At 43.3% G+C, this 26,832-nt stretch overlaps 1 protein-coding gene and 1 long non-coding RNA gene across 17 annotated transcripts in view; both read left to right on the top strand.

The window, feature by feature from the left end:
- The first annotated feature begins 627 nt into the window (after positions 1–627).
- LOC138111737 (uncharacterized) lies at positions 628–5,981 on the top strand. The gene is made up of 4 exons (XR_011151430.1): positions 628–658; positions 1,336–1,470; positions 1,995–2,122; positions 5,442–5,981. It is a non-coding gene; the product is annotated as an uncharacterized lncRNA (long non-coding RNA).
- A 14,371-nt stretch (positions 5,982–20,352) lies between these two features.
- NRXN3 (neurexin 3) overlaps positions 20,353–26,832 on the top strand; it is a 982,949-nt gene continuing 976,469 nt past the window's right edge. For all 16 annotated transcript variants that reach the window (XM_069017992.1, XM_069017994.1, XM_069017995.1 and 13 more), the window contains exon 1: positions 20,353–20,583. The gene's annotated coding sequence lies outside the window, so the exon portion shown is untranslated. The remainder of the gene's footprint in view (positions 20,584–26,832) is intronic.

The following is a 26,832-nucleotide window of genomic DNA, read 5'->3' on the forward strand; positions in this document are numbered from 1 at the left end:
GAGAGCTGAGAAATACCTGTATGGGAGCTGAGAAAGAAAAGTGAGGCGTGGGGCAGGGAACAGGGGCTGAGGGAGCAAGAAGGTTTGGGAATGGAGTACAAACTGGCTGGAGGAGTACGTAAGAGAACGGGTGTACTAGTTTGAAAACAAACCAGTGGGAGGCACCAAGTTAGAATAACAATTTAATGGGGAAATTAAAGAAAAGGAAAAAAAAAAAAAAAAGAGAGAACACTGGTTCAAACTGACAGAGTCAAGATACAACCTGACTCCCTGTTGTAGCAGTCTGGTAGAATGTTGGCTGCAGTCCTCTGAAGCAGTGATCCTGTAGAAAAGGGTCTGCTCTTCCTCAGGAGGTCCACTGGTAGCTGTGTAGCTCCTGTCCTCTGGAAATCCAGTAGAAGGGTTATCTCTGGTGTTCAGAGTCACAGATTATAATCACGATGGGATGCTTGGTTCCTCCCTCTGGGTGGAGCATCTCACAATAGGGTAATGAGTCATGAGGCCAAGTGTTGATTAGGCTCATTAACAGAAGATAGTCTGGAGGGAGTTATCTCTGAGTCATGTGGCAGGACAATGATGGGCCATTAACAGAAAGATAGTCTGGGGGGAGGAGGCAAGGAAACACTGCCCCACCTGGTTTCCACAGCTCATGAGGATGGTAATAGAATACACTGCAACCCAGGACAATGGGATTACAGCTGTAGATGTGAGGAGAGCAGGGAAAGGGTGAAAGGGTTACAAAGGGGCTAAGGCTGAGGAGGGAAAGAGCAAGAGATGTGTAGGTGGGAGCAGTTGAGAAGGACTGGAAATGGGGTTGCATGGAGGACAGAAGGTGGCAAAAAGGGGGGAAAAGGCTGAGATGCTGAAGTGTATCTGAGAGGGAAAGAGTGTGAAGGGCACAGCAGGGATGATGTTTTTAACTAGAGAGTGGAAAATGAGAGATCAGGGAGAGAAGAATGTGGTATTCACATAGTGTGAAGCTGCCAATCCCAGCAAAGGTGTGGTGAAGCCATCATTGTGTCCTTTCCCTCCTCTCTGGGAAGGGTGAGCATGCTGAAGGCAAAATTACAGAAAAAAAAAAGGGGGCTGTGATTGTGCTTGTGCTTCTCAGTTGCACCTCATTTTGCAGGGGCATTGCTGACTTTGATGTCAAAGCTCTGACTCCCATCCAGGGTTTGGTTTTCTTCCGCTGGAGTCATCAAAATTTGCTTCCCTCAAAAGCAAAGATGATGAAGCTGCAGCAATGGGAAGAGATGTTTACATCAAAGGGAGAAACACTCAGGGTTTGAAAATGAATCATTTCTATGTGCCTAATTTTGTATCTTTGTCACCCAGTGCCTTACATGTTTGGGGTTGCCAGGTTGAAAATGATGCATGTGACCCTGTGGGACCCCTCAAACTATTGTTCCATGAAAATGTAGAGACTTCATTTCCCCATCTGCAGCATCTCCCCACTTCTTTTATCACATTGTAAGTATATTCATGGGTGCAAAACCCATGCATCCATGCAGGCTGCAGCTGCTGTGGGAGGGCATTCTGGGTCTGCTTCACACACTTGGGAATACTTCTTCCTGAACTCAGTAGGATGCTGCATCTCTCTTTCCCTTGTGGTCTCTTGGGCAGCTTATGTTTGCATTCAGCCCAGCTCCCACAGCTCCTCTCCTGATAATGGTTATGCTGCCCCATGACAGTGTGTGTAGTGCTGCTCAGAGGACAGAGTGGCAGCCTGCAGGGAGACTTGTCCTGTTTTATTTTTATTGTCAGCCCTGGCTGTAAGATCCCTTGGGTAGTGTTGGCAGTGGGGCAGCCAGGGGTGTCATCTTATGTACAGAGATCTGCTGTACCTGAGGTCTTGTTGATGGTCCTTACTCCCATAGTTGCCCTATTAATACTGAAAGTAATTTTAGTTTTCTTCTTCCATGGAGGCTATTAGTCCTGACCTAGCTGCTGCTCAAGTTTTACTGAGTTTAGCTTTTTCTGTTTGTTTTGGACAGCTATTGCATGGTGCCCTACTGAAATTTGCCTCTTAGGGCTAAGAGCAGTGGATTTCGAGAAGAAAGAAGACGGACAAAAAAGAAATATTTGTTAAGGAGGGGGCGAGTCTTCTAGTGATACCAGCTTGGTGAGTCTTCCTTTCCTTTTTCATTAGCAGAGATGTTGGCTGTGAAGGGGGTGTGCAGCTTTGATTCTAGCAGCCAAATCCACTGATCAGCTTTGGGCCATTGGCAGTTCTGGTGTATTAGATCTATAAAGTATCTCTGCACAGGCACTGTAAACAGATGTAATCAACTGGAGTCAGTGGGCAGTGGTTAGGTAGACCTGATAGGGATACAGTGTTGTATTGCTGAGATATTAATAAAAGACGTCTGAGATTATTCTTATGTACCAGCATATACATCCTCCAAAAACAGGGCAAGAAAGGCTTTAGGATATTGACTTTAAGTTTTCTTGTTGATTGTTTGGGTTTTTTTTTTAAACCAAAATTGCTGTGTGAATGCAAGAGCAAGACAGGACAGCAGAATTTACTCTTCACTGACAGTAGAGCAGAGATTTGTCTACGGACACTCTGCAAAATTCACATAGGAGTAGAGGGTAAAGTTGGGTTCTTGTACAGAACAGTTGGATGTCTCATCTGGGGATGTTCTTTAGGATGAATTAAGCCTTTGGATAATCCTAACTTGATTGTAATTCCAAAGGTGTGATTTGATGACACCCTATAGTGACCAGGTTAAGAGTATTAAGCAAAAGCATAAAAGAAGTTGAAAAACATAAAAACTTGTTTGGTTGTTTTTTTCCCCAGTTATTTCAGAGAAGTTTTTCACAGTGAAATTTTTCCTCAGTACTTTAACTTACTAGAAAAAATGGAGTATAGTTATTAACCCCTTTTGGGCTATGATTTATAGGCATTTGATCTTTTTCTTTACTCCAAATACTACTTCTGACCATGAATACTTATATTACTTTAGAAAAATGCAAAATAAATATGAGCTTATTTTGATGGTGAAGTGTGTCTTGAAAGAAAATATTATAGTCAGAATTTTTCCTAATATTTTATTTGCTGGAACACCATGGAATTATGTAGAAACTAGAATGCAATATGAAAAGCTGAGTTGTCCAAGTGAAGCAGGGAATTAATGTCACAACTTTGTAATTGAGTTTTTGAATACAAACACAAATTTTGCAAAATCAGTATCAATTTTTCAGAACTGTGATGACAGCATCTGATTTATTATTATTACCCCAACTATTATTATTATTACTTTCAGAGTTAAGCTTTACCCATCTGCTTTCTTCTGTGCACACATTAAGAACAAGGGCCACTCTGGGACTTTACAGCAGAGTTCAGACAGCAGCAAAGCAGTGTAGCAACATGCATTAGACATGAGGAGGAATCACCACTGAGATGAGGCAAACACCTGGGATTAGTGATGAGCAGAGTCACTAGAACCCATCATGGTACTGATACCTCTTAAAAAGGAGCACCAACAGTTGAAGAATTACAGAATACTGTTACGCCTTGCCTGGTTGTTATGAAATCAAAGATGGGACTGGAATCCAGCTAGTTCAGGTCTCCACTTGAATGAGTTTCTTCTTCTCTCAGCTCTCCACCTTTTTTTTTATGTACTCCTCTCTTAGTACCTTCAAAAGTACCCCCCTGCCCCACTGCCCAGTGTCACTTCTGTAACAGCTAAGCTCTGTGCTGCTTCCCAGGCATCTTCCTGATACCTTGCTGGTTTCTTTCTTAAGGAGGCTTGTTTCTTTCAAACCGGAACAGAGGCTTTATGATTTACAGTACCCTTACATTTCCCCTATGGAGACAATGTTGTGTCACTCCTAGCTCCAAAACACACAAGATGGAGGACCCACATACTAGTTAAGATCATAGAATGGTTCAGGGCAGAAGGGACCTCAAAGATCATCCCATTCCAGCCCCCTGCCATGAGCAGGGGTGTCTTCCAATAGATCAGGTTGCTCAAAGTCCTGTCCAACCTGGCCTTGAACACTTCCAGAGATGGGGCATCCACAACTTCTCTGAGCAGCCTGTTCCAGTGCCTCATCTCCTTTTGAAAGCCTGAGGGTTTAAAGGTTTTTTTAGGGAGAGATATGCAGGAAACCTGTTACACATATGGGGAGAAATCTGATCACATACATCGGCAGGAAGTATCTGCAAACGAAAGAAGAGAAGGAAGGTTAAGAGAGCTTGTTTAGCAGAAGTTTGCATAGCAAGCAAGATGTGTAGGTGCAGATAAATAGTTATTAAACTGTAACCCTGACACTACCTGTAGCACTACCAAAATGTTTAATCTGTTAACAAGTTTTATGTTAAATTGCCAAGATAACTCTCTGGTTGCATTTTTGTGATTTCTACACATTAAACATGATGTCAGCTTTTGCCCTGTACTAGTAGTATGCCCAAGAGAAGAAGGCTATAGGGGCATATTTGCCTTATACAAGATGTTGAAAAGGCCTTTCATAACTTTTCAGGTAGATTCTGTGTTGCTTTCCTCTTTGCTTGATCTTTGATATTTAGCTGATTCTTTAAAATGTATTCAATTCTTCCTACAGACAAACTACATGCAAGATGTAGCACTAACACACACATTCCTACAGAGGGTCTTATGGTATGCTGGGAACCTGATCTCCACTGTGCCACTAGGGCAGAAAGATTTTGTGTTCTGGGCCTTGACCTGCAGCTCTGGAGATCTGCATTTAATTTTCAGCTCTGCCACATACTTCCCAAGTGACCTTGTGCGAGTCATTTATTCTCTCAGCATTTAATTATCACCCTTTTGCAGATGAGAAGTTGACACTTCTCTGCCTTCCAGAGAGTAATGTGAGGATAAATTCATCAACCTTCATGTTCTGCTGTGAACAATGGGAATTCACTGAGGCAAAGCAAAGTCCAACGAGGAGATGAGACAGCATAGGGAAGCAAAGCAAGGATGAAGCCCATTTTAGCTAGCTAGAGAGCTGTCCTGTATGAAAAGAGTGTATGATGTCTTGCAGAGATTTACATCAATCCTCTGAGTGTGCAGTGCTATGACCTCAGTATCCTAGTCCTCATTATAGTGGCAAACTTGAGGGTGGGGGGAACATGAGGTTCCTAGGTCTCTTTTAGTAAGTAGTCATCAGATGGCTCATTTGCTTATGTCACTTTTTTGTGTAGCTCCTGCCTTTTCATTTCTGTAGCTAGTCTGAGTCAAGCATGGAAAATGGTCATTTACTGAGATTACAGAATGTGGGTTGTGTCACAAATAGGAGGAAAAGGTGCAAAGCATAAAAATCCTCTCTTGGAGAGAAAATGTTCCATGTCAGTCGGATTTGTCATTGTGATTTATTGTTCTAGAACAGTTGAACATTTTTTATTCTCATTGCCAAAGGACTTCAACTATATGGGACATTTCCAGCGTTCCCTAAGGAGATGGCTTTCATTTTTACAGGTGACAGCTGTGGGTCTGGATCACATGAACATCTATCTTGACCTTGGAGTGAAGTTATTAAAAAGTAGGTGCAATTCAGAGGAGTAGGATTGCTGCTGAGGTGTTGGAGTCAGCCGCCTACGTATCCCTTGACTGTGGTTAGTCACTAAGTGCACACCATAGACACTTAACAGTCCAGATAGCGCCTCCCTTGTCTGGTTTCAGTTGGAAACTTCCAAGACTTCCAAGCAGAGAACTAGCTGCCCCTTCCTTTGTAGCTGTTCCTGCAAGTAATTCAAACTTGTTGACTGGTATTTTGCAGCTGTTGCTCTGCTGATGTTCAGAAAGGTGGATTTCAGGTGCCTTTCTCATCTTGCTCCTTCAAGAGCAGGTGAGCATTGAGCATCCTGCTGTGTAGCCAGAGCATGAACTCAACCTTGAAGTAATTTGGGATGCCAAGTTACATATGGCAGTTGGTGTCTTCAGGTATGGATGAAGGCAATTACTTGCCTCCAGTATAGCAAAATACTATCAGACAACTCTGGTCTAATTTTTTGGTTTATTCTCCACAGCTTTTATTAAAGCTAAATGGAGCCTCAGGTTTTTAGTACTTTGGAATGTCGTGTTACAAGACAGACTTCTTTTCTGTTAATGGAGGTTACTGGCTGTGTAGATGGAAAACATTTATAAGAACTAGACTTCATTATTTTCATTATATTTTCAGGTATTGAAAAGCTACCTTTCCCACTTGCTGCTTGATATTAGATTAAAAAAAAAAAAAAAAAAAAAAGCCTTGGTAATTGATTTAACTTCAGAATGAAGTTCTCTTATTTTGCAGCTTCCAGGAAATACAGATAGTCTTTTTGGATGTGTGCATTTTGGAATCTTTTGGAAGCCTTCTCCCTGTGAATCTCACGGTTTTATAAGATGATATCGTATCTTGGCTAGAAGGCTCCAAGATGCCAAGTAAAAAAGAGAATAGAGACTTGGGGGACCAGATTTTTGAGTATTCAAGTGGCTAATGGTAATCTATTTCAGTTTGAATAAGGTACTTGTATATCTTTAGGATGTAAGGTCTAGTTGGGGATGTAAGTTCATGTGGGGTATTTTTTGTTGTTTGTTTATTTGTTTTGGTTTTTTTATTTGGGTTTTTTGTTTTTGTTTGTTTAGGTTTTTTGTGGTTTGTTTGTTTGTTTTTGTGTGTATGGGTTTTTTTTTAATTTCCATTCTGTCCCAATGTCATTTTAAAAATCTCCTTCCCAGCATTTCTACTGTTAGGAAGAATTCCAGGAAAATCAAGCAGCCCGTGAGAAGTAGATGCTGCCTTTGCTGCATCTTCATCCTGGCTTCTCTGGAGTAATGTTGTAGGGGTATAAAACATGTTTCCTGTTAGGAAAAAATGTGCCATAAACAAGGAAGCCTAAGTAAATATACAATAAAGAGCTGTATTAAAGTGTCTTCAAGAGACAATTCATGGCTCTGTTAGTATCACAAGGAGATTTTTGTGTGGGTTTTTAAAGGCCCGTGCTGTAGTACAGGGAATGACTCTAATGCCAAACTTTAAACCCCGTGCTGAAAACAAACAGCCAGCATGTTCTCAGCCTTTTCAGCATCTGTTAAATAAGGGAGTATAAAGAGCTGTGCTGTGGATATTAGAGGCTTGGCACACTCCTGGTATAGCTGTCACTAGGAAAAGGTATTTATAAAATGTGCTATGGAGCAAATATGGTATTGCTGCTTATAGTGAAGCAGCCCCAGCAAAATGCCTTTGGAACTCACATGAGGTATGATAATGCAACAAGACCTTTGATCAAAAAATTGCAGAGTGGGGAATGAACAAAACCTTCCTCTTCCTGCAGTGTGTCAGGTCATATGGGTGGGTACAGCTGATACTTAGGCACACGTAACAAAACTTGGCAACAGGAAGTGAAGGGAAGTCACATGCTTAACAGAAACTTCAAGGGCACACTCAGGAGATGGAATGTAATTACTCAATTTGGATTTTAGCCATGACAGTGAGTTAACCCTCAGAGAAAATATGATTTTATTTATCTCTCTTCCCCAACCTGAGAGTTCCGAAGATTAGAGGTAGGCACTTAGGACCCTTTATTTAATTTTTTGATAAGGTTTTTCTATGACTTGCATTCTTGTAATAGCTGAGCCTTACAAACATGAATTAATTTAGTCTAATATACCTCTGTGACTCTGAGAAGTATTTTCCCAGCTGCCTTTTTATACCTAGAAATGGTCCCTGAGAGAAGTAAAAGATTGGGGTGGTTTGGTTTGCTCCTTGCATTGGGGATTCCAGTTTTAGTTGCTGTCCTTTTTCACGAGGGAAGGGCATAAATATCCAGGTTAGGAAACAGTGGGTAATTTAATGACCCTCAAAAGACCTAGTGGAAAACAGGGCATTTCCCCTCACTGCTGTCCGTACTCATGATGAGTGCAGAACAAGGGCCAATCACTGTATATTTCATGAACAAAATATCAAGTTTGTTCCTGTATAGTGTGTTGTATGTTAGGCAGCTGGCCTGTCCCCTCTTCCTTCTGGCTGATAGTAGGATTATCTGATCAGGTAAGGTTTCCTATTATGTGAGCCCTACCAGTGGAGTGCACATGGAAAGCGTGTTCTTCCTTTCATTAAAGTGTTGCTTTTGATGAAAGAGATGAGATGTTGTGCTGGTTGGGCCAGGAGTAGAGTTAGTTTTCTTCACAATGGCTGGCATGGGGCTGTGTTTTGGATTTGTGCTGAACACAGGGTTGATAACAGAGAGATGTTTTTGTTATTGCTGAGCAGAGCTTACACAGAGCCAAGGCCTTTTCTGCTCTTCATACTGCTAAGCTGGTGAGGAAGCTGGGAGGAGACTCAGCCAGGACAGGTGACCCAAACTGACCAAAGGGATATTCCAGACCACATGACATCATGCTCAGTACAGAAAGTGGGGAGGGAAGAAAGAGGAAAGGGGGATGTGGAGAGTGATGGTGTTTTTCTTCCCAAGTCACCATTATGTGTGATGGGACCCTGCTCTCCTGGAGAAGGCCGAACACCTGCCTGCCCATGGGGAGCAATGAATCAATTCCTCGTTTTGCTTTGCTTACATGTGTGGCTTTTGTTTTACCCACTAAACTGTCCTTATCTCAACACATGAGTTTTCCAGCTTTTACCATTCCGATTCTCTGCCCGATCCTGCTGGTGGGGGAGTAAGTGGCTCTGTGCTGCCTGTTTCTGGCTGGGGTTAAACCATGACAGATGTGTTTTCCCCCAGTTTTTTAGACTGTTTCCTGCAGAATGGCTGCACAGTGCTCTGCGGCTTGCTTCTGGCCAAGGCCTCTGTCAGCATAGATAGGTGGTGACCCAGAATAAAAAGATAAAGGCAGGTAAACTGCAGACAGATTACCCTCCAAGTAATATTTAATTAATTTATTTTGTAATCCATAGTGTGTAGCTATTCCTCTTGCCTTTCCCCGTCATAGGAATAGACAAGTGATGGACTGCTTTAAGTAAGGTCATGCTTCAGGGTACAGAAATCTGAGTTCAGAGTGCTCCACAGAAGACACAGAAAGGTTTAGACCCATTGCACGCACAGAACTCTCCGTGACTTAACATAAGGAAAGATGCTCATCCTGTGAAGTCAGGTGAGATCACAGATCAGTTGTGACCTGAGCTGCCTTTCAACAGGAGGCCATCAGGCCAGTAAGCAAGGGCAACAGGATCTAGACTCGAAGCTCAGGTTTGCGTGTTGAAATAGTGCAAGGACTCGCTGCAGTGCCTGGCAGTGCAGCCGAGCAGCGCAGGCCGCCTGTCGCGTGGAGCGAGCTCCGTTCGCGGCGCGGCCGCGGCAGAGCCCGCCCGGCAGCGGCGGCCGAGGGGAGGCCCCGGCGCGGGAGCAGCGGCGAGATTCAGCACCGTGGAGAGCGGCGATCCGCCTCACGCCGCCGTGGGATAACGAGCCGCTTATTTCAAGCCACTTGCTGCTTTTATAAAGTCTTTGTATGCCAAGCTCTTCCCAAACGCTCACTTGTCTGAAGAGAATTGTAAAAAAACAAAACAAAACAAAAATGGAAGTTTTTTCACAAGAGCGCTCAGCAAAATGGCAGGTTTAACAGTCAGTACTTGGGCAGCACTTTTCATGCAAGGGTTTCCACGCACTTTGTGAATATTAATGAAGTCAGCTGCAAAATCAATCATCCCTTTATAAGGAACGTAGGCTTCATTTTCCTTGTCTAGTTGGGGAAACTGAGGCAGGCAAGGATAATGTGGTTTGTCTCAGCCAGTATTGAACCCAGGAAATAAAAATTATAACCTTTATGCTCTCTCTAATACAAAACCATACAGCTTCTATAGCTCTTCCTGTTTTGGTTTTAAGAGGTGTATTTCCTTCTTCAAACTACAATTCTTAATTTAACTGATCTACATTGCCAAGGTTATGGCAAAGGATTTTCCAGCTAGCCTAATTATAGCAATTCTCACCTACTGCCCTTCTGTTTCTTAAGGATTGCTGCTGCTTTCAAAAAGAGAGTCACTAGCCTTATTTCAAATGCACACTGGTACATGTATGGTGTTGGGTTTGCTCTTCTTGAAAATGTTATTTTAAAGCAAAAACCTGCCCCTTTGATGCTTAGAAATAGATAAATATGTGTGCTATTTTGCACTCAATTGTCAGGCATGTACCATGGTGTTTTGTTGTTTCCCTGGACAGGTGGAGACAGAGCAGTTAGGCACTGACGGCTTCTGTCTGGTGAGCTGGCTCTTGACTGACTGATTAGCTTCTTTGTATGGCAGGCACTTCTCTCAGCTCTGTCATTAAAGATGCATCATAACCCCTTGCAAGAGCCTTTTTTTTTTTCCCTGACACAGAGGGAAAGGGAAAGAGTAATTCTGAATGTTTTACAGTAGGGAAACTTTTGTTAATATGGAAGGTCTTTAAAGATGGGATTTAGCCAGACTTCTGTCTTCAAAAAATTAAAAAAAAAAACCCAAACAGTTAAAAAATTGCTGTCAGGGCAATAACTCATCTATCTCCTCAAGATTTTTCATGTATAGCCTTCCATTATTTTTGTTTATGGTAGGTATTTTTAGTGTTAAATAGTTAACCGTTGTAAAAGACATGGGAAGGCGTTGGAGAAGTGCTTTTCATTTTAAAATTGGATGAAGTATGGAGAAGGAGACTGGCTTATAGACATAGTTGCAGGTGTCTGGACTGTCAAGTTCCATCTCTCAGTCAATTCAGCTTGACACCAAACTATGGTTTCTTCCAGAGGTAGGAGACAAGACCCAGGAGATGACCCCAATTCTCTGTCAGTGCTGGTATCTGATGTAGCTTCTTTCCTTTTGCTGTTGATAATGCTATGAAAGTCCCTTATCTAATATGTTTTCTGCCTGGAGAAGTGATACTGGTATGTGTAAGTGTGAACTTAAATTGATATGCTAGTATAAATTCACTGTTTCTTTGTAGGATAACTTTTTACAAGTCAGCTTGCATCACTTTGCAGGGAGCTTAAACCAAGGAAAACAAAAAAAAAGGCACCTCCTGTTCTGCGGCAAACATTTACACAGGGAATTGTAACAATTCCTTGTTTAACAAGATTTCTGAAGTTACACATATATGCCCAGTAAAACTCTATCTCACACAAAACATTGTGGGTCTTCTGACTGTTTCTTCCTTCAACTGAAGGATTAGTTCCTATAGGAGGATTCTGACTTCTGTGTTCATGAAGCCAGTGCTCAGAGGCAGTGCCTCAGCATTTAACCAGGTACACCCATTATTTTATTGCAGTTCAAATCCTGATCCTAGATCTGATGGGTAGAAAGCTTCAGTGCCTCCAGCTCTGAGTATAGGTATCCAGATAACATTTTGCCTAGTAGGAATTTGCTTGTTAGACAATTGTAATGTCATTTCATAGGAAGCCTGCATAAGGATTCACATATCGTTCTGTGTGATGTGAATCAGGTCTGTGAAGGCACTGCCATATCAACATATGGATTTTTGTTGGCTTCTACACATGGTCTAAATCTAAGAGATGTATAGGTCTTTGAAGTTGTGCTTAAAATCATAGAAGAAATCCTGTCTCTTCAGAGGTCCACAGAGTTCTCCATTGAGAGTTAGACATAGCATAGGTCCATCCTGGGATGTAGTGTTATGTCTGGTTTAGTACCAGTGTGGAGAACTAAGAAGAACAATAATTCAATGGAGCTTAACAACAACTCCCTTTTAATTGTAAGTCTTGTTGACTGGCTTCTAAGAATGTTTTATTAAGTCATCTTCAGTCAGGAATATTGATGACAATGGACTGTTATCGAGCTGTATTTGTGGTGGTGTGAGAGGTACACTGTGGGAGGGCTGTGAAGGCTACTCTATTTTTGGGATATAAAATTGCAGTGCAAGGAGGAATGGATGGCACCTTGCTGTGAAATAATATAATTCAAACCCGTTGCTTTACAGTACTGCCCTTTGAATGGGCAGTGACATGGCAGCCTTGTCTAAAGGCAGCTGCCCAACCTTTCCTTGTCCATGTTCAGTGCAGAATTTTAGCTGTTAGGAATTGTTTGCATGCAGCAGATCTCATTCTGTCTCAGTTGCATTGGTGCAGTTTCTGTCAACTTGGGGAAGAAAGAAAAACCTGTTAACAGGAGCATTTGCTTGTTTACTGTGTATTATATATCCCCTTCAATCTTTTTTTTCCCTAAAATTTGAATATTTGATGTCAGTTCATTTGTTTTTATGACAAATTATTTTTTTTTCATTCCAGAAACAGAAAGCAATAGAGATGCCAGAATCATGGGGGCATCTGTTCTCTAATTAGTCCTTTCCCCCACACTCACTTTCAGCCCATATACAGAGATGCATGACTCCGTTTCTTGTTTGTTATCTTTTCTTTTTTTTTTTTTTTCCAACTACCTGTGTCATCAATTACAATGTGCCTATCTGGGTGTTATGCCAAAGACAGATCATCTATGAGGTCTTAAACACTGCTAAATGATAAATAAAGGCCTTTGCATGCAGTTGATTCCCAAGGATCAAAGTCTCTGTTCCGTGAGGTGTGCCCTCAGGGAGGACTGTTGCTTTTTCCTTAAAGTACAAAATACCATCATGCAGATTAATCATGAATTTGTTACTTGGGAGGTGTAATATAGCAACCAACGCTTTGTTTTCTCTTGTGAAATGCCATCTGCCCCTTCCCATGTGGGTTTTTTTTCCCCTTAGTAAGACGACTTGATGCTATGCTGCCTTTCAATGCCTTCATACCAGGTCATGTCTCAGAGACTTCAAAGGGATCTAGCAGTTCTCACTTCCAGAATTGACTAAGTCACTTGTTCTGGGTGTCATGGATTGTGTCTATTTTAGATCCCTTTATACTTACTACTATAAGTTCAAGTTCAACTTGGTTGATAGAATGAAGAATGAATCCACTGGGACCTGTAGTCAGTAGTCACAGCTAGTTTTGCTAGGAGCCTTAAACTGATTTCAAGGAAAGGAAGAGTGAAAAACCTGCATTAGGAAAAGGAAGCATGAAAGTTGGGCCATTAAACCATAACAGGCTATCATGAGTTTAATTTGAGCAGGAAATATATAGATGTAATGGCCCTCAGTTTATGTCAGTGGTGAAATTTATGAGGCTCTCAAAGGATCAGAAGGGGGAGGTAGTGAGTGTTGTATGGCATAGGAGAGTTTAAGTGAGGTGACAATGGCACCAACAAATAGATCATGGGGAATAATCTCGTTCTGATTGTGAGTGGACTGGAAGAACTATCACCTTAGCTGATCTTTCTCACCTCTAAGTCTCATGTGGATACAACACTCTGAAGTGCTGAGAATATCCATCAATATCCACTGAAGTCTGTGATAACTGAAGGCATGGATCATTCTGCAGCAAATGGTATTTCTTCTGTAGGTTTGAAGCATCCCTCTCTGTTTTCTGCTTCAAACACAGCTCACTTTTCTGCATGTTTCAGCACTCTACATATTTTGCTTGCCTCACTCTCTGCTTCACAGCTGCTGCATTAAGTCTATCCATGGACACTTAAAAGATGCTATGGAAATGTATTGCTTGCCTTCAGCAATAGCAGTGGTTGGCCAGCACATTGCTCCCCTAGCCCATCAGCCCCAGCACTGTGGCACTTGTGTTTGCTGGACTATTTCTTCTGAGTGTACGGAGATGAACACATGTTCCGTATTAATCTTCATTTCAATGAAGTTGTTTTAGTTCATGCTTTATTGCAGCGCTTTGTAATAATGCATCTGTAATGGCAGCCCTTGGGGCAGCAGTTGCATGTGGCAGGCTGAGTGCCTGAACTGCTCCTGAGAATGACTCCAATCATACAGAATGAGGCACTCCCTGGTGCACCATCTGAATTTATAATACCAATTTATATAGTGCCCTAAAGCAAGGTTTGTATTTGCTCTGGGACACAGGAGCCAGGCTATAGAAGGGGAACTGCTCTCCATTTTTTTTGCTGTCCCTTTTTTGAATATATGCATTTGTCTAGCTTTTCAACTTGCCTGTCTTAAAGTCTAGACTGAGCCCAGGAAATGCAAGAATATGCCTTAATACAGAGTGATGGGTGCTGAACCTGTAACTGGACAACACAGACCTGCTGTCAGTCTCACAGCATCAATCAAACCTTCCACCAGGTGCAGAGGGGAGACATGCAGGAGGGCAAAGCCCTTCAAGAATTGTAGGGCAGCGTCCTGGCTGCTAGTTCATTATGGACCTTCTTGTGTGCCTGGGAGTCAGTGTTGGCTTAACCTCCTTTGAGAAAAGAGGTGATGAGACCCAAGGTGGTTAGGGCTGGATTTTCCTAGATAGGTAATCAGTAGGATTTTCAGAAAGTGCTTAAGTAGCATGGATACCTAATGCCTATTAATTTTGAAAAAGAAGCATATAGTGCTTTAAAGGTCAAAACCAATGCTTTAGGCTTGCCCTGGAGATATGCCACACCTAGCATTAAACAGAAGCTAAAAGGCTTTTGCGAAAAACAGTGTTTGCTAACAGAGAAGAAGGTATGTTTTGCTCTGTTTGGCTCCCTGAAGAATTTTGTTGATGCTACAGAATTCCCAGCCCCACTGTTTTATAGCAGCAGGAATTTTCCCCCCTCACCCTGCTTTTATTGGAGTCCTATTTGGGGTTTCTCATCTCGCCTTAAATCTTCACATTATAGATTCATGCCAAAAAAAAAGACATTTATTGGCATGTGATTGTGAATGAGAAGTACTTCCCCCTATGGATAGAACCATGTTTGAAGGCATTGTGTTTGTCTGGCATGTGAGTAGAGAAAATGAAAGTTGTTTCATTTTATCATGTTTATCCAAAATAGTGCATAAGGTTTTCAAATGAGGTAGTTGAACCATTAGAAAGGCACTGGCTGCAGCAGTTGTTCCTTATCCTGAGAGCTTCCCAACTGATCAGTTACTTATTAACATGATGCTTGCAAACACCTTCCAGGTGTTTATCTCTTTTTCAGGTGATCATGGGATAAAAGAAATTCTGCTGGGGAATGTACACTTACCTCAGACACGAGATGGGTGTTGTAGTCAGTGTGATGGGTCTGCTTTTTGAGAGGAATAAAGGGCAGTCTGTCTCATCCTGCCCCAATACTGTTATTCTGCACTGATGTCTTTGTTCCACCCACTCCTGTTGGCTGGGAAGGGTTTCTATCTTGTGTGGATAAGTGGCCAGCTACAGGTAAGTGTTTGATGTGAGACTGCTTGGGGTTGATTCTAAAGACTGAATGCAATACCAGATATAAACTCCCAAACTGTCTGTTTGGAGTGTTAACTAGTGCAGACAGCAGGAAATGTCCCTATCTAGTACCACTGGTCTTGAGCAATCAAGGTGTCTGTACTTCAGGATCACTGAAGGGGTCAAAGGCAAAAAGAGAAAAAATATTTAAGCTGCTGAAGTTCTTCAAGGAGTAGCTCCTGTGTATGCATTAGATTAGCATTTTATTAAAGAGAGATTTATCTTTCACTCATGTTAAATCCAGCTTTTCTGATTGCAGGTCGTTCTAGCTCTTCTTTTAGTACTCATCAATTCCTATTCTTACCCAATCCTGTTGATGGACCAGCAGGTATGACATATTTGTTGCCAGGGAAGCACACTGTGATGTCATTGGTTAATTTTCATGGCTCCACCTGAGGATTCAGAAATAAGGAGAGGAGGCAGAGTTCAAGTGGAGGAGGTAGTAAGCAATAAAGATCGACTGAGTTTTACTGCAGGTGGGGGGCTGGATCACATCATGGAAACATCACCAGAGTGATCCCATGGAGTTATAAGGCACAAGAAGCAAGAAAGGATGGAGTTCAAAACTGGTGGAAATACTTTTTGGAAGGTTATGCTTTAACTCCAAACTGTGGCTTTGGTTTTGGCCATTTCGCTGGATGCTACCTGCTGCCCCTAGGAAATGATTCTCTTCCTTTTGGCCTGCACTGAGTCAGGGTCGCATTGTTGACAACTTGAGATGGCAATGGGTGTCTTTGTGTCTTAGAATGAGATGTAGATATATGTCTAATAGCTGGTAGTGGAGGTCACAAAGCTGATGTGACAACCATTACATTTTATATTGCTGACCTAAAGAATGTGCAGCTTTTATTCTCCCTTGCAGAATTGAGTGTGCACACACGTCTGTCTCTGTGTTGTTATGTTTATATATAAATACACATGTACCATGCATCCTCTTACAATGACACTCTTAAAGATGGTGGAAAACAGTGCATGAAACTTGGAGAAGGTCTTGCATAATTTCTTTCCCCAAATTTGTCAGTTGATGCAATGAAATATACTTTTTTTTCATACATGACTTGCCTTGAATTTACTCCTACAGCATTTGCACACACACCACTTATTTAATCTCTCTCATGCACTCTTTCCACAAGGAATCCTTTCACCTGAATGGGTTCACCCTTACATTCTTGGCTACACACATCAAGGTTTTTTTGTTCATTCATACACCTTCCACACACTCAAAGGTGTGTCTGTATAGTTTCTGTCCCTTGTACACTTACTTAAACAAAATGGTGCTCAGAAAATTACTTCCAGTATACACTGTGTAGAGTTTCTGTTAAATAAATGCAACAGAATATGCTTGGAGGAGGAAAAAGACTGTGAATCAAGAATAAATGGCTATTTCCTGCAAGTGGTCAGAATAACTTCGGAGGTTGAACCTCCAGCTGGAGTGAAAAATGGCGTTTGCAGGAGAGCTTAGAACTAATCCTCTGAAATGATGGTAAAGGGAATTCTGACCAAGCGCTGTCATGATTACTTTCCCCCCATCTCTGTTATTTCTTATTATTGTAATGAGTTTTGCTCTCTCAAGTAGAATAAGGTCACCAGTGAGATAAGATCAGCTTCATTTGGCACAACCAAGAAGATCTGATCACAGTTTGGACTGCAGCTTCTAAATTCACCTTGGGTATTAACTTCTGGGCAAAAAGACACTGAAAGTGCTAACATGGCCAAAAAAAAAAAGAAAAAAAAAAAAGAAAAAAAAAAAGCCAGAGAGATAAATCGCATTCTTGCCATGTTGCACAGATTTTCCTGCCACTGTTTCAATGGCAAATTCCCCTTGAGCCTCATTTCCATTAAATTGTACCATACAAATGCTTCCTTTCAAGGATTTGGTGAATGCCATTCAGAAAATCTAAGGAGAAATACCAGATTATACTCCATGGGATGATATTGCAGTGCAGCAATATCCCCTTCCTATCCCCTGCTGTTACACTCAGGGCATTAGTTTAGAATGAATCCTCTAGATCTTGTGGTGCAGCATTTGGACATCCTGGCATGATGGATGATGCCTCTAACTTCTGTCTCCAGAGTCTTTTCCCCTGCTCAACAGGCAAGGGGGGAACCAGGAACTGATGATAATGGCATGTGCATTCTCTGTTGTGTCCGGAGATGGGTAGCTCCTGTGAGCCAGCTCGCTCCTCTAGCAAGACCTAAGCAAAATCTGTGTGTGGTGCCTACTACAGCTGCTGCCCTGAATTAGAAAGCCCAGATCTTGGAGCACAATTAGAAAGCCCAGATCTTGGAGCACTTTGAAGATGAGCAGTCCCACGTAGCAATTTATTGAATTTGCACTGACTGAATTGCCCCAGTTTAAGACAGCATTTTGTCTTTTAGTTATAACAAGCATATTGGCTTGGTAAAAAAATTTGGAAATTTATTCTAAAGGGAACAAGCAAAAGAAGATGAATGGCATTTCTATGAACCTGTGTTCTTGCCTTTGCCTCTTCTCTCTGGTGGTGTTGGGAGGGAATTGTCAGGTGCCTAGGTCTATAAATCTATGTCGCTGCTAATTTTTAAGGCTCTGGAAAGGAAATTGGCTATTTTCTTAATGAAGACAGAAAAAGTCTTATCTATCTACTTTTCTTCTAGAAGGGTACGAAACACTATCTAGAGCATGTCATACCTTCTAAAAAGTCTCACCACAATGCCAGTGGCATATACTGGGGAGATGAATAGTATTAAAAGGGTCTGGTACAAACGTCACTATAGGAATCATGTTTTTCTTTTCTCTCCCTGCAACTTATTTGCAAACTGCAGGGCTAGAGCTAGAGATGAGAAAGAAAGAAAGAAAGAAAGAATTAGAGGAATTAATCAGAAAAATCCACTCCCCTGTTGAGCAATTAGAGCATTGCTTGCTGGACAAAGAACTTCTTGTACTGCACTCCTTTCCTCTTGTCTCTGTTTTGCTGCACGCCCCAGCAAAGATGTACCTTGCAACCTTAATGAAACTTCCCTGCTCTTCTAATATTTTCTCACTATTCTGTGCCTATTTATAAAATGATGTCTATTTTGGTGCCTGACTGTAACAATTTTTCAGAAGTAGAGGTCTATGCGTCCGAGTTAGACACAGTAAGATTTTTTTCAAAGTAGTTCTTTTCTTCCTTGGTTCTATGTAGCACTCTGAATGGAAGTTTCTCAGTTAGATGAAGTCTTCTATCCCTCTTTCCAGTTTGTAGACATTTCATATGTGGGTGTCCTAAGTTTTTCTTTTTCCAGTTGAAAGGATAGGATGAAAACTAGCTTATTTTCCCCAAATCTTTTTGGGCTCACTTTACCCTTGGTGATTAAACTGGTTAAAAGTTGCTAGTTTGTTTTTTCTCACAAAAGATATGCTGTTTTCTGTCTGCTAAACTGAAGAGGTTTAATTTGGAATTGGAGACTATGCTGTTGTCATTGATTTTATATAGAAGATACTCTGTTGATAGGCAGCCAGATCAAAACATGGTGCAAGTATGTGTGTGCGTGGTCTAAGAAGACCTTGGAGAGGGAAGGGGTAGAGGTGGTGCAGTTTCAGAAGACTATCTGTACAAATCATTACTTTGATAAACTGCAAGCTACAAAATGCTAGATTACCAGAACTACCAGCAGGTGAAGAAATGTACTAGAAGCCAGATTTTATGGCCAGATGCACTTTTCAAATCTGGAGTTAACTATTGAAGTAAATGAAGTAATACCTGATTTTCTTCACAGTAATTGAGACCAGGATCTAATCCCAAGCCCTAAGGAGGGATTGGTAGTTCTTACTGCTGTTATGTTGCCCATATAAAATAGGATGTTTAACAATAACCTGACTTTGCACAAACTTATAAAGGGATAAAATCTTGCTCTTGGGATGCTGATTTAGGTCAGGAAGATGCCTCTTTGCTGGACCATTGTCACCTTGTTGAAATAGGTTTCTATTACCTTCTCTGTGCATGTATCTGAATTTGTTAGGGTGTGTGATGGACAGTGTTTTTCAGGGAGACTTCCCAAGGGGCTCCTAATACTACTTGTAACTATTATTTAATGTTTCTGTGTGGCTATTATCCACCTCAGACACAGCTGCATTTTGATAGTAGGAAGGTGATCAATACCTACTGTATCAAATAATAATTATTTATTATTTATTGGGTACTGCGGGTAGGCTGTCTGCTATGCAAAATGTAGAAAAAGACAAAAACATTTAGATACATGATCAGAGGGGGAAGAAAAGACAAATGGCTTTGCAGTCTGTCCCTAAGGCAAATGTATTCCTAAGTGTCTGGTGTTGCAGTATGAGCATTATACACAATTTTTACAAGATCATAGGGTCTGGAGAGAGGGGCCAGAAGGTTTGATTTCTCACTTTTGGTTTGCATGCCCTTCATGTTCATAATAATGTTTCTGTCTGCTAATGCACCTGAGGTGGACTTTTAGCATGATAACACATTAAAAAACTTTACATTCTCGTTCCTCACAGTACATTTACTTTGCTAAGTACTAATGGTGATAAAATGATAAATAACATTATCTAGGATGTACACTCTAAATGATTGAAATACTGATCCCAGCACAGGCAATGGTGTCTGTCAGTTGCTGTTGTCTCTACTTTTACAAGTGAGGAAATAAGTGGAAAAAAAGTTTGAGAGATTTGTACAAGGAAACTTAGTGGCTGGTTTAAATGAAATGGGCAGTATATAAATTGACTTGGAATACGCAGTAGGTTTGGGTCAAACTCTGAGCTAGACGGGAGAATTCTTTGTGAACTTTAAGGGTTTTGGGGGACTCATGAAACTGATTGTCTGAGGAAGACGCTCTCTCTGCTCTGACGGCAGGTCCCTGGTGGCAAACTGAAGGAAAAAATAAGCCGCATCCGCCCGGCTTCGCCTTGCTGCGACCAGAGGGGCAAAAATCCCCCCTTGCTGTGCCGGCCCGGTGAAGGAGCGCTCGAGGAACGAGACGCTGACGGGCCGAAGGCAGCCAAAAAGCCGCTGAACCTCTTTACTGGGAGGAGGCGGCGGAAGCGTGGGATGTGAAGCCCGGCGGAGCGCTGCTGCCCGTGCCCGGGGCCGTGCCCGCTGTCGGGGCCGGGCGGACCGTGTCGGGGGCCGGGGCGCGGACCCGCGGTCTCTTTAAAAGCCGGGGCCGGTCGGGCGGGCGCGGCGGCAGCAGGGGGCGGCGGCGGCGGCGTGCGCGGGGCTCGGGCTGCTCCGGCACCGCGGCGCGCTCAGCCCTGCGCAGCTCCGCCCGCGGCCGCCCGCGGCTCTCCCGACTCGGCACGGCTCGGCACGGCCAGCCCAGCCCAGCTTCCCCGGGACCCCCGCAGCCTCCGCGGCTGGGGCCACACTGGAGCCCCCTGCCCCGCAGCGCAGGCGAGCCGCGAGTTGGCGCGGCGGCCGGCGCCCGCCCGGCTGCGGAGGTGAGAGGGGCGGCGGGCGGGGGGCGGCTCGGCTCGGCACGGCTCGGAGGGAGCTGCCCGCCCGGCGAGCGCTGGGCGCCGGAGCTCCGCGGGTGGGTTTCTCCTCACCCTTCTCACGACAACTATTTCGGATCGTTTTATCCCTCTCCCCGTTCCTTGCTGCCCCGGCGGGGCTGGGCGCTGCCCGTCCGGGCGGAGTGGGCGCGCACCGACCCCCGGGACGCTCCGGCTGCTTTGGTCAGACTTTTTGGGAGATCGCAGTTCCCACGGCGGGGCATTTTGGAATGGAAAATTGGTGTGTGGGGGGGGGCTCTCGAAAAGGAAGACACTACGCTGAGTTACAGCAGGGATACCCTTAGAATGAGCCAGCTGTTTGACTAAAGCTTAAGGATTTCTTAAAAAAAAAATGCTAACGAGAAAAGAAGAGAGGCTGAAGATGAAAGTTTTTTTCTTTAAGATTTTTTGCCTCTTCCAAGTCTTCGGATCTATTACGGTAGCGCCTTTCCTCCCCGCCTTCCATTTGTTTGTATTAATGATTTAGTAGCCGTCTTGCCTGAAAACTTCCACCGTGAGTGACTGCTGTGGGTTTTCAGGCAGTCAGTGACCTTAAAGGTTGGTTCAATGCTTTTTTCGTGCAAAATGTATGTGAAATAACCGCTGTATTGTTTTATTTCTTATAGTTTCTTTCTGTAAGGAAAAAAGACACCTGCTTTATAATTTAAAAGAAAACACCATTGAGTCAGGGAGTGATGTAATTCTCCTACCTAAGGGCACCGACTCTGGTGCTTTGCAGGTGACTTGTCTTTTGCTTACTCTTAAATTTATTTTAATGGTAATCTTAATGTAGCTAGGAAATAACATATTTAACAGTGCTGTTTTAAGAATTTATTTTGTTAAAATTGAACACTTCCTATTTAAAATTATTTTTCTTCCTGATTTCTGCCCCTCCTCCCTCAGAAGAAAACAATAAAAAAGATTAGGTATGAGATCAGCGGCAGAAAAACCAAAGGATTGGGGAGGCAGAAGCGGGGCTAAAAACATTGAATCATTTATGGAAAGCACACTTTCAGCTTTTTGCTTTTCCAAGCTCTTGTTCCACCTTTCCGTGGCCAAACTATTCAACACTTCATTGCAAATAGTTTTAAGAAATTATTTCTCTTTTTTCTAAATATTATTTGTCCCTCCTGTATTTTTTACTGCCCGTAATTGTTCTGAGATAAGCACACAGCCCTCCTAAAAAGGTGAATATTAAAATGACCGCTCACCAATACCTGCTTATTGCATATTTTGAGGGGCTATTTTTTGAGGGGGCGAACTCTTAACTAGACTGGTGAAAAGTCTAAGAGAGATGTTGTGTAGGTGAGGGAAAATTTGATCACAAAAGGTTTTGTTTGCCGTGATGATACAGTCAGTTATTAATTGTAACGTTAACCAAAAAGGTGTTGCGTCTGTCACTGGTTTCATTTAAAATGGTCATCAGTGTTACGTTGAGCAAGTTTATATAAGGGTTAGTAGTATTTTAGGGGGAGGAGGTTGCAGAGATTATTGCTCTTGGGTTTGTGACTGAACGCACTTTATCAGCTGAATGAACTGGATTATTGTATAGATATAATTTTCCAATTCTCTATCAGTTTCTTTTCAGTATTCGTCACTTTCTTAAATGTTTATCTCTCGCTGACAAAGTGCCTGGTTTTCGGGAGTAGGGAGATGCAGCTGGGGACACTGGAAGTTTGGGGATAATGTGAGCAACAGGACTGTATTTATTTATTAAAAAACAAACAAACCCCAAAGTTAGGAGGTGAGGATTCTCTTTCTGGAGCATTCGGGCACCTTCTGGTGGGGTATGTCTCTAGGCTTTTAATTATTTATTTCACTTTTGTCCTTTCAAAAATGAAGTGGAGCGAAACCAAAATGAAACAAAGTAAAATTAGAGTAAGTGTTGAAAAATAAATAAATAAAGCAAGGGAGCGGCTGGAAGCCCAATACTTGATTTCTTCAACCTGGTGGCAATGGCTTCTCGATAGAAGCGATATCTGCCGATATCACCCCTGTTCCATGGCTGTAGCCTGGCCTCATTTTACTCTGCGTTTCCACTGAACATGTTGACGTGCTGCTGCTTATATAAGGAGAAGAACAAATTCAAGCAGATTAGTGCTTGGGATTTTGAGATCGGCTACCCAGATCGCGTTGTGGGTTTTTTTCCTTTCCTTGGGGGAGCTGATGGGGGAAGGCTGGAGAATGACGGGAGGGGATGAAATCGAAATGTGTGGTTGGGAGAAGATGGGGGTGATGCGGGGAGCAGCTTATTCGCATAATGTCTGCGCTGCGTCCCTTTTTCTTTTCTTTTTATAAAACCCATTATCTCTAAAAACACATTATTCTTCAGCCTGGTCTAAAAAAAAAATAGTGGGAGGGGTTATCATAGCGAGGGGGTTTGGTATGGGAGTCATTAGACCCACTGCTGCAAAACCAAGATACAGAAATCCATCTGCACCAACATTTCGGAGGGAGGGAGGGCGTAGAGAGGGGGGAAGGGATGGATTGTCTATCTTGGATTAGCGAAGTGCAGCTTTGTATTCTTCATTTTCCTCCCCATTTTCTGCCATTTTCCCCCATCCCCCCCATCCGCACACCCGCTTTCCTCCTCCCAGCCCCCACTCCCCCGAAGGTTTCTTATCCCTTGACGAGAAAATTCTGTGTTACATCCTGATGGCTCTGCGGCTTTTTTTTAGTGCATCACAACAGTGGCACGATGACCTTTACTTCATGCCACACAGATTTGGGCTCCCGGTAGGACTGTGACCGCAGCTTGGGCACACTCATACACCCATAGTCATGTACCTTGGATAGTCATTGATTTAATTTCAATTTTTGTGTGTGCATCTTTGTGTGTCTGTGTGGCTGGTAAACACTGGCAGAGGGTAAGGAACGCAGTGATTGCCAAAGGCATGTCCATCCATTTCGCCAGCCCCTCTTGCCGTTCTCTTTTCCTGAACATTGTGTCACACATCATGAGATTTTGTGCCGGGGAGGGGTGTGCCCTCTGTGGATGGCAGGGGCCTGGGGGTTGGAGGGAGTGTATGCATACTGGGGAGGGAGAAATTGTGTGGGGGGAAATGGACCTGACAATGCTAATAACATTATTTTGGTCAAATGAACGTCTGGTGATAATGATTCAGTGTAACCATCCGTGAAATACATGCTTGCGACACACTGGAATAAAGGTTACTCCAGGGAGCTCCGTCAGAGCCAGGCATGCTCGGGGAAGTGAGCTGTCCCCTTGATAGGGGAAACAAAATTCATCAGCATCCCAGGTCCCCTCCCTTTTCAATGCCTGCTTGCATGTCCGAGCTGGAGGGCATTGCGATCGAGCGAGGAGGTGGGCTGCATTGGAGCCAGGATGAAACAAAGCATTCCCGCCTCATCCTCCCGTGCCATCCTCTCTTGCCCTCTTTGAGCTTATCCGTACTGTTGATCCAGATGATAGAGGAATATCGCCATTTCCATGCAGTCCCTGCTGGAGCCTGGAGGGTGGTGAATTGAGAGGCGGAGAAAAGCTCCTTGTGTTTCTGTTGTAGGATGTGCAGGAGAGCCATGGCTTTTCAGGTCTGAGTGGAGCAGGGAAAAGGCTGGGGTGGGGGAGTGAAGGGAGCTAAGAGTCTCTCCCTCCATCCATTGTTCCCTTCCTTCTTTCCCCCAGCTAGAACATGGGGAAAGACCTGACAAGCCTCAGTGGGTGGCTGTGGTGACTGGCATGCAGGTATGAGAGAGCTGAGGCAGTGAGAGGGAAGCTTTCCCTGCATTTCAGGATGTTCAGGACCCTCTCCAAGGCTCGCAGACCTGCTCAGCACCTTCCTTCTCTGGGTGTGAAGGACTTCCTTCTTTGGTCATGGGCTGCTCACACCCAGGCCGAGGGGAGCTGTGGCAGGAAGGTGCTCCTGTGGTTCTGCTGGCTGCTGCTTCTCATTTCCTCTGTGTGGCTGTGCCTGCTCTGAGGTCTCCATGTTTCTGGATCTTTCCTCTTCATGAAACAATAGCAAAAGTTGAATAAATAGATCTGTCCAGAGCTACTATTGTTGTTTGCCTTTGGCTTTTCTCCTTTCTCTGACCTTGAGGTGCAGTGGTAAACTACAGCCAGGAAGATGGGGGCAGGGGTGTGTCCAGTGCCACAAATTGTTGCTGTTGGTGATGCCTGGCAAGATTCCTCTGCTCTTGTGGTTTTTGCTCACCAGAGCCAATCTTGCCTCAGCTGCCCAGCTTCACCAGTAGTTACTTTTTGATCTCTCCCTGCCCTCCCTCTTACCTCAATTGCTTTGGAAGTGGTTGTTGTGCTGCAGCTCCTGTGCCTGCAGGAGTCTTACCATCATACAGTATCCTCAGCTGGAAGTCCAACTCCTGGCCCTGCACAAGCCACCCCAAGAATCACACCATGTGCCTGAGGGTATTGTCCAAACCCTTCTTGAATTCTGTCAGGCTTGGTGCTGTGAGCACTTCCCTGGGGAGCCTGTTCCAGTGCCCAACCAGCCTCTGGGTGAAGAACCTTTTTCTAACATCCAACCTAAACCTCCCCTGACTCAGCTTCAAGCCATTTTCTCAGGTCTCTCTGGTCACCAGAGAGAAGAGATCAGTGTCTGCTCCTCCACGTGCCCTCCTGAGAAATTTGTAGACTGTGATGAGGTATCCCCTGTCTCCTACAGAGGACTGAACAGTCCAAGTGACATCAGCTGTTTCTTGTAAGGCTTGTCCTCTAGGCCCTTCACCATTTTTGTAGCTCTCCTTTCAATGCTCTCTCATACCTTTTTATCCTCCTTACATTGGGCTGCTCTCTAAGATGATGTGGTGGCCATCTGAGCAACAGGAAGAATGTATTGCAGGGCCTGTGTGCCTGCTCCATCCTGTGGACACTGCCTCCCTGGTATCTCCCTGGTACCCTGAAAGAAAAAGGTGGGCCCAGGTTTTATGGTTCCTCCTTTTCCCCAGTGATTCAAGTACTAGTGTGTTCTTGTGACATGGTTAGCTTGCTTTTATGAATTATTTGTTAACAGAAAAAGTTGGAAAAAGCATTTATTGTAGGTATTTATTTCAGTGATTGCAATGTGAGTTTTGTAGCTCACCCTGATTGTCACACTTTGCCCTTCCTTGAGCTTTCACAGCCAACAAAAAAGAACATTGACATAGCGCTGGAATTTACCGACCCTAAATGTTTTGCATCCTTGAAGTGAGAGGGGAACTCAGTTCCTGCAGAGCATTCAGGGAGTGAGAGGTGGTGCTAGGGGTAATTTGTGGTAGCAGGGATGGTGGGTTTTAAGTCGCTGTGCAAAAAGGGAGTAAATACCCCTCCTCTGTCCCTTACTTTCTTCCCTTTCTAAGCAAGTTGCCAAGCCATCAGGTACAGGCAACTCTTTTTTTTGGTGTTAAGATTGGATTTAAACCCTCAACCTAGAGGACACCTTCAGACTGTACAAGATGGTTGGGGTCTTGTCTGGATTATTCCTGGGAAGGTAGAGTTTAGTTCCCTTTTTCTTGTATCAGCAGTGGTATTTTGGTGGATCTACTGAACTTCTTTTTCTGCAGCCTCCTCCAGGGCTCTTTAGTGTATTTTTCTTGAGAAGCAGAGTGTATTTTCCCCCCGGATCTGTTTTCCTTTGCCCTCTCCTTAGCTCTGTGCTCTGGGCCTGTGCAGGTGGATGTCAGGATACTGGCTGAGCTGTGATATGCTTGTATCAATGATAAGGACACACAGTGATCTGTCCAAGAGCAAACTGAAGGAGTCAGAGGCTTGATCATGGCCAAGAGCCATAAGATGATGACCAAGAGACATGTTGTGTAATTTAAAAACAAAATGCATCCAGCTTTATTTGCCCCTGCCCCCCACCAGCATGAAGAGAAGATGGGCTTTATTTTTGGACAATTGCCAAGGCAGCTGGAGCCAGAAATTACCAAATTTTGGTTAAGCTTTGAAAATTTTTATCAGCTCTCATCTCTCCCTCATCCCCCTCTTCTAGGTAATAGCAGTCTGTCAGTCTAGCAGAGCTGGTTCTTAATTCATACAGCAAGTGGTGAGGAAGATACTTTTCATTTTTGAAACCAAGATATTAGAGGGATTGGTAACTTCTTGAAACCAGTACTCTACATAGACTTGGTTCAGATTGTTTGCTTTTTCTTTTCTTTTGTTTCTCCTCACTTGGGCATAGACAATGACAATTCATGTGTAAAGGACTCTGAGAATCAGAAGTGGTGTTTTGACCA

The sequence above is a fragment of the Aphelocoma coerulescens genome, chromosome 5, assembly GCF_041296385.1.
Source record: "Aphelocoma coerulescens isolate FSJ_1873_10779 chromosome 5, UR_Acoe_1.0, whole genome shotgun sequence".
NCBI lineage: Eukaryota > Metazoa > Chordata > Aves > Passeriformes > Corvidae > Aphelocoma > Aphelocoma coerulescens.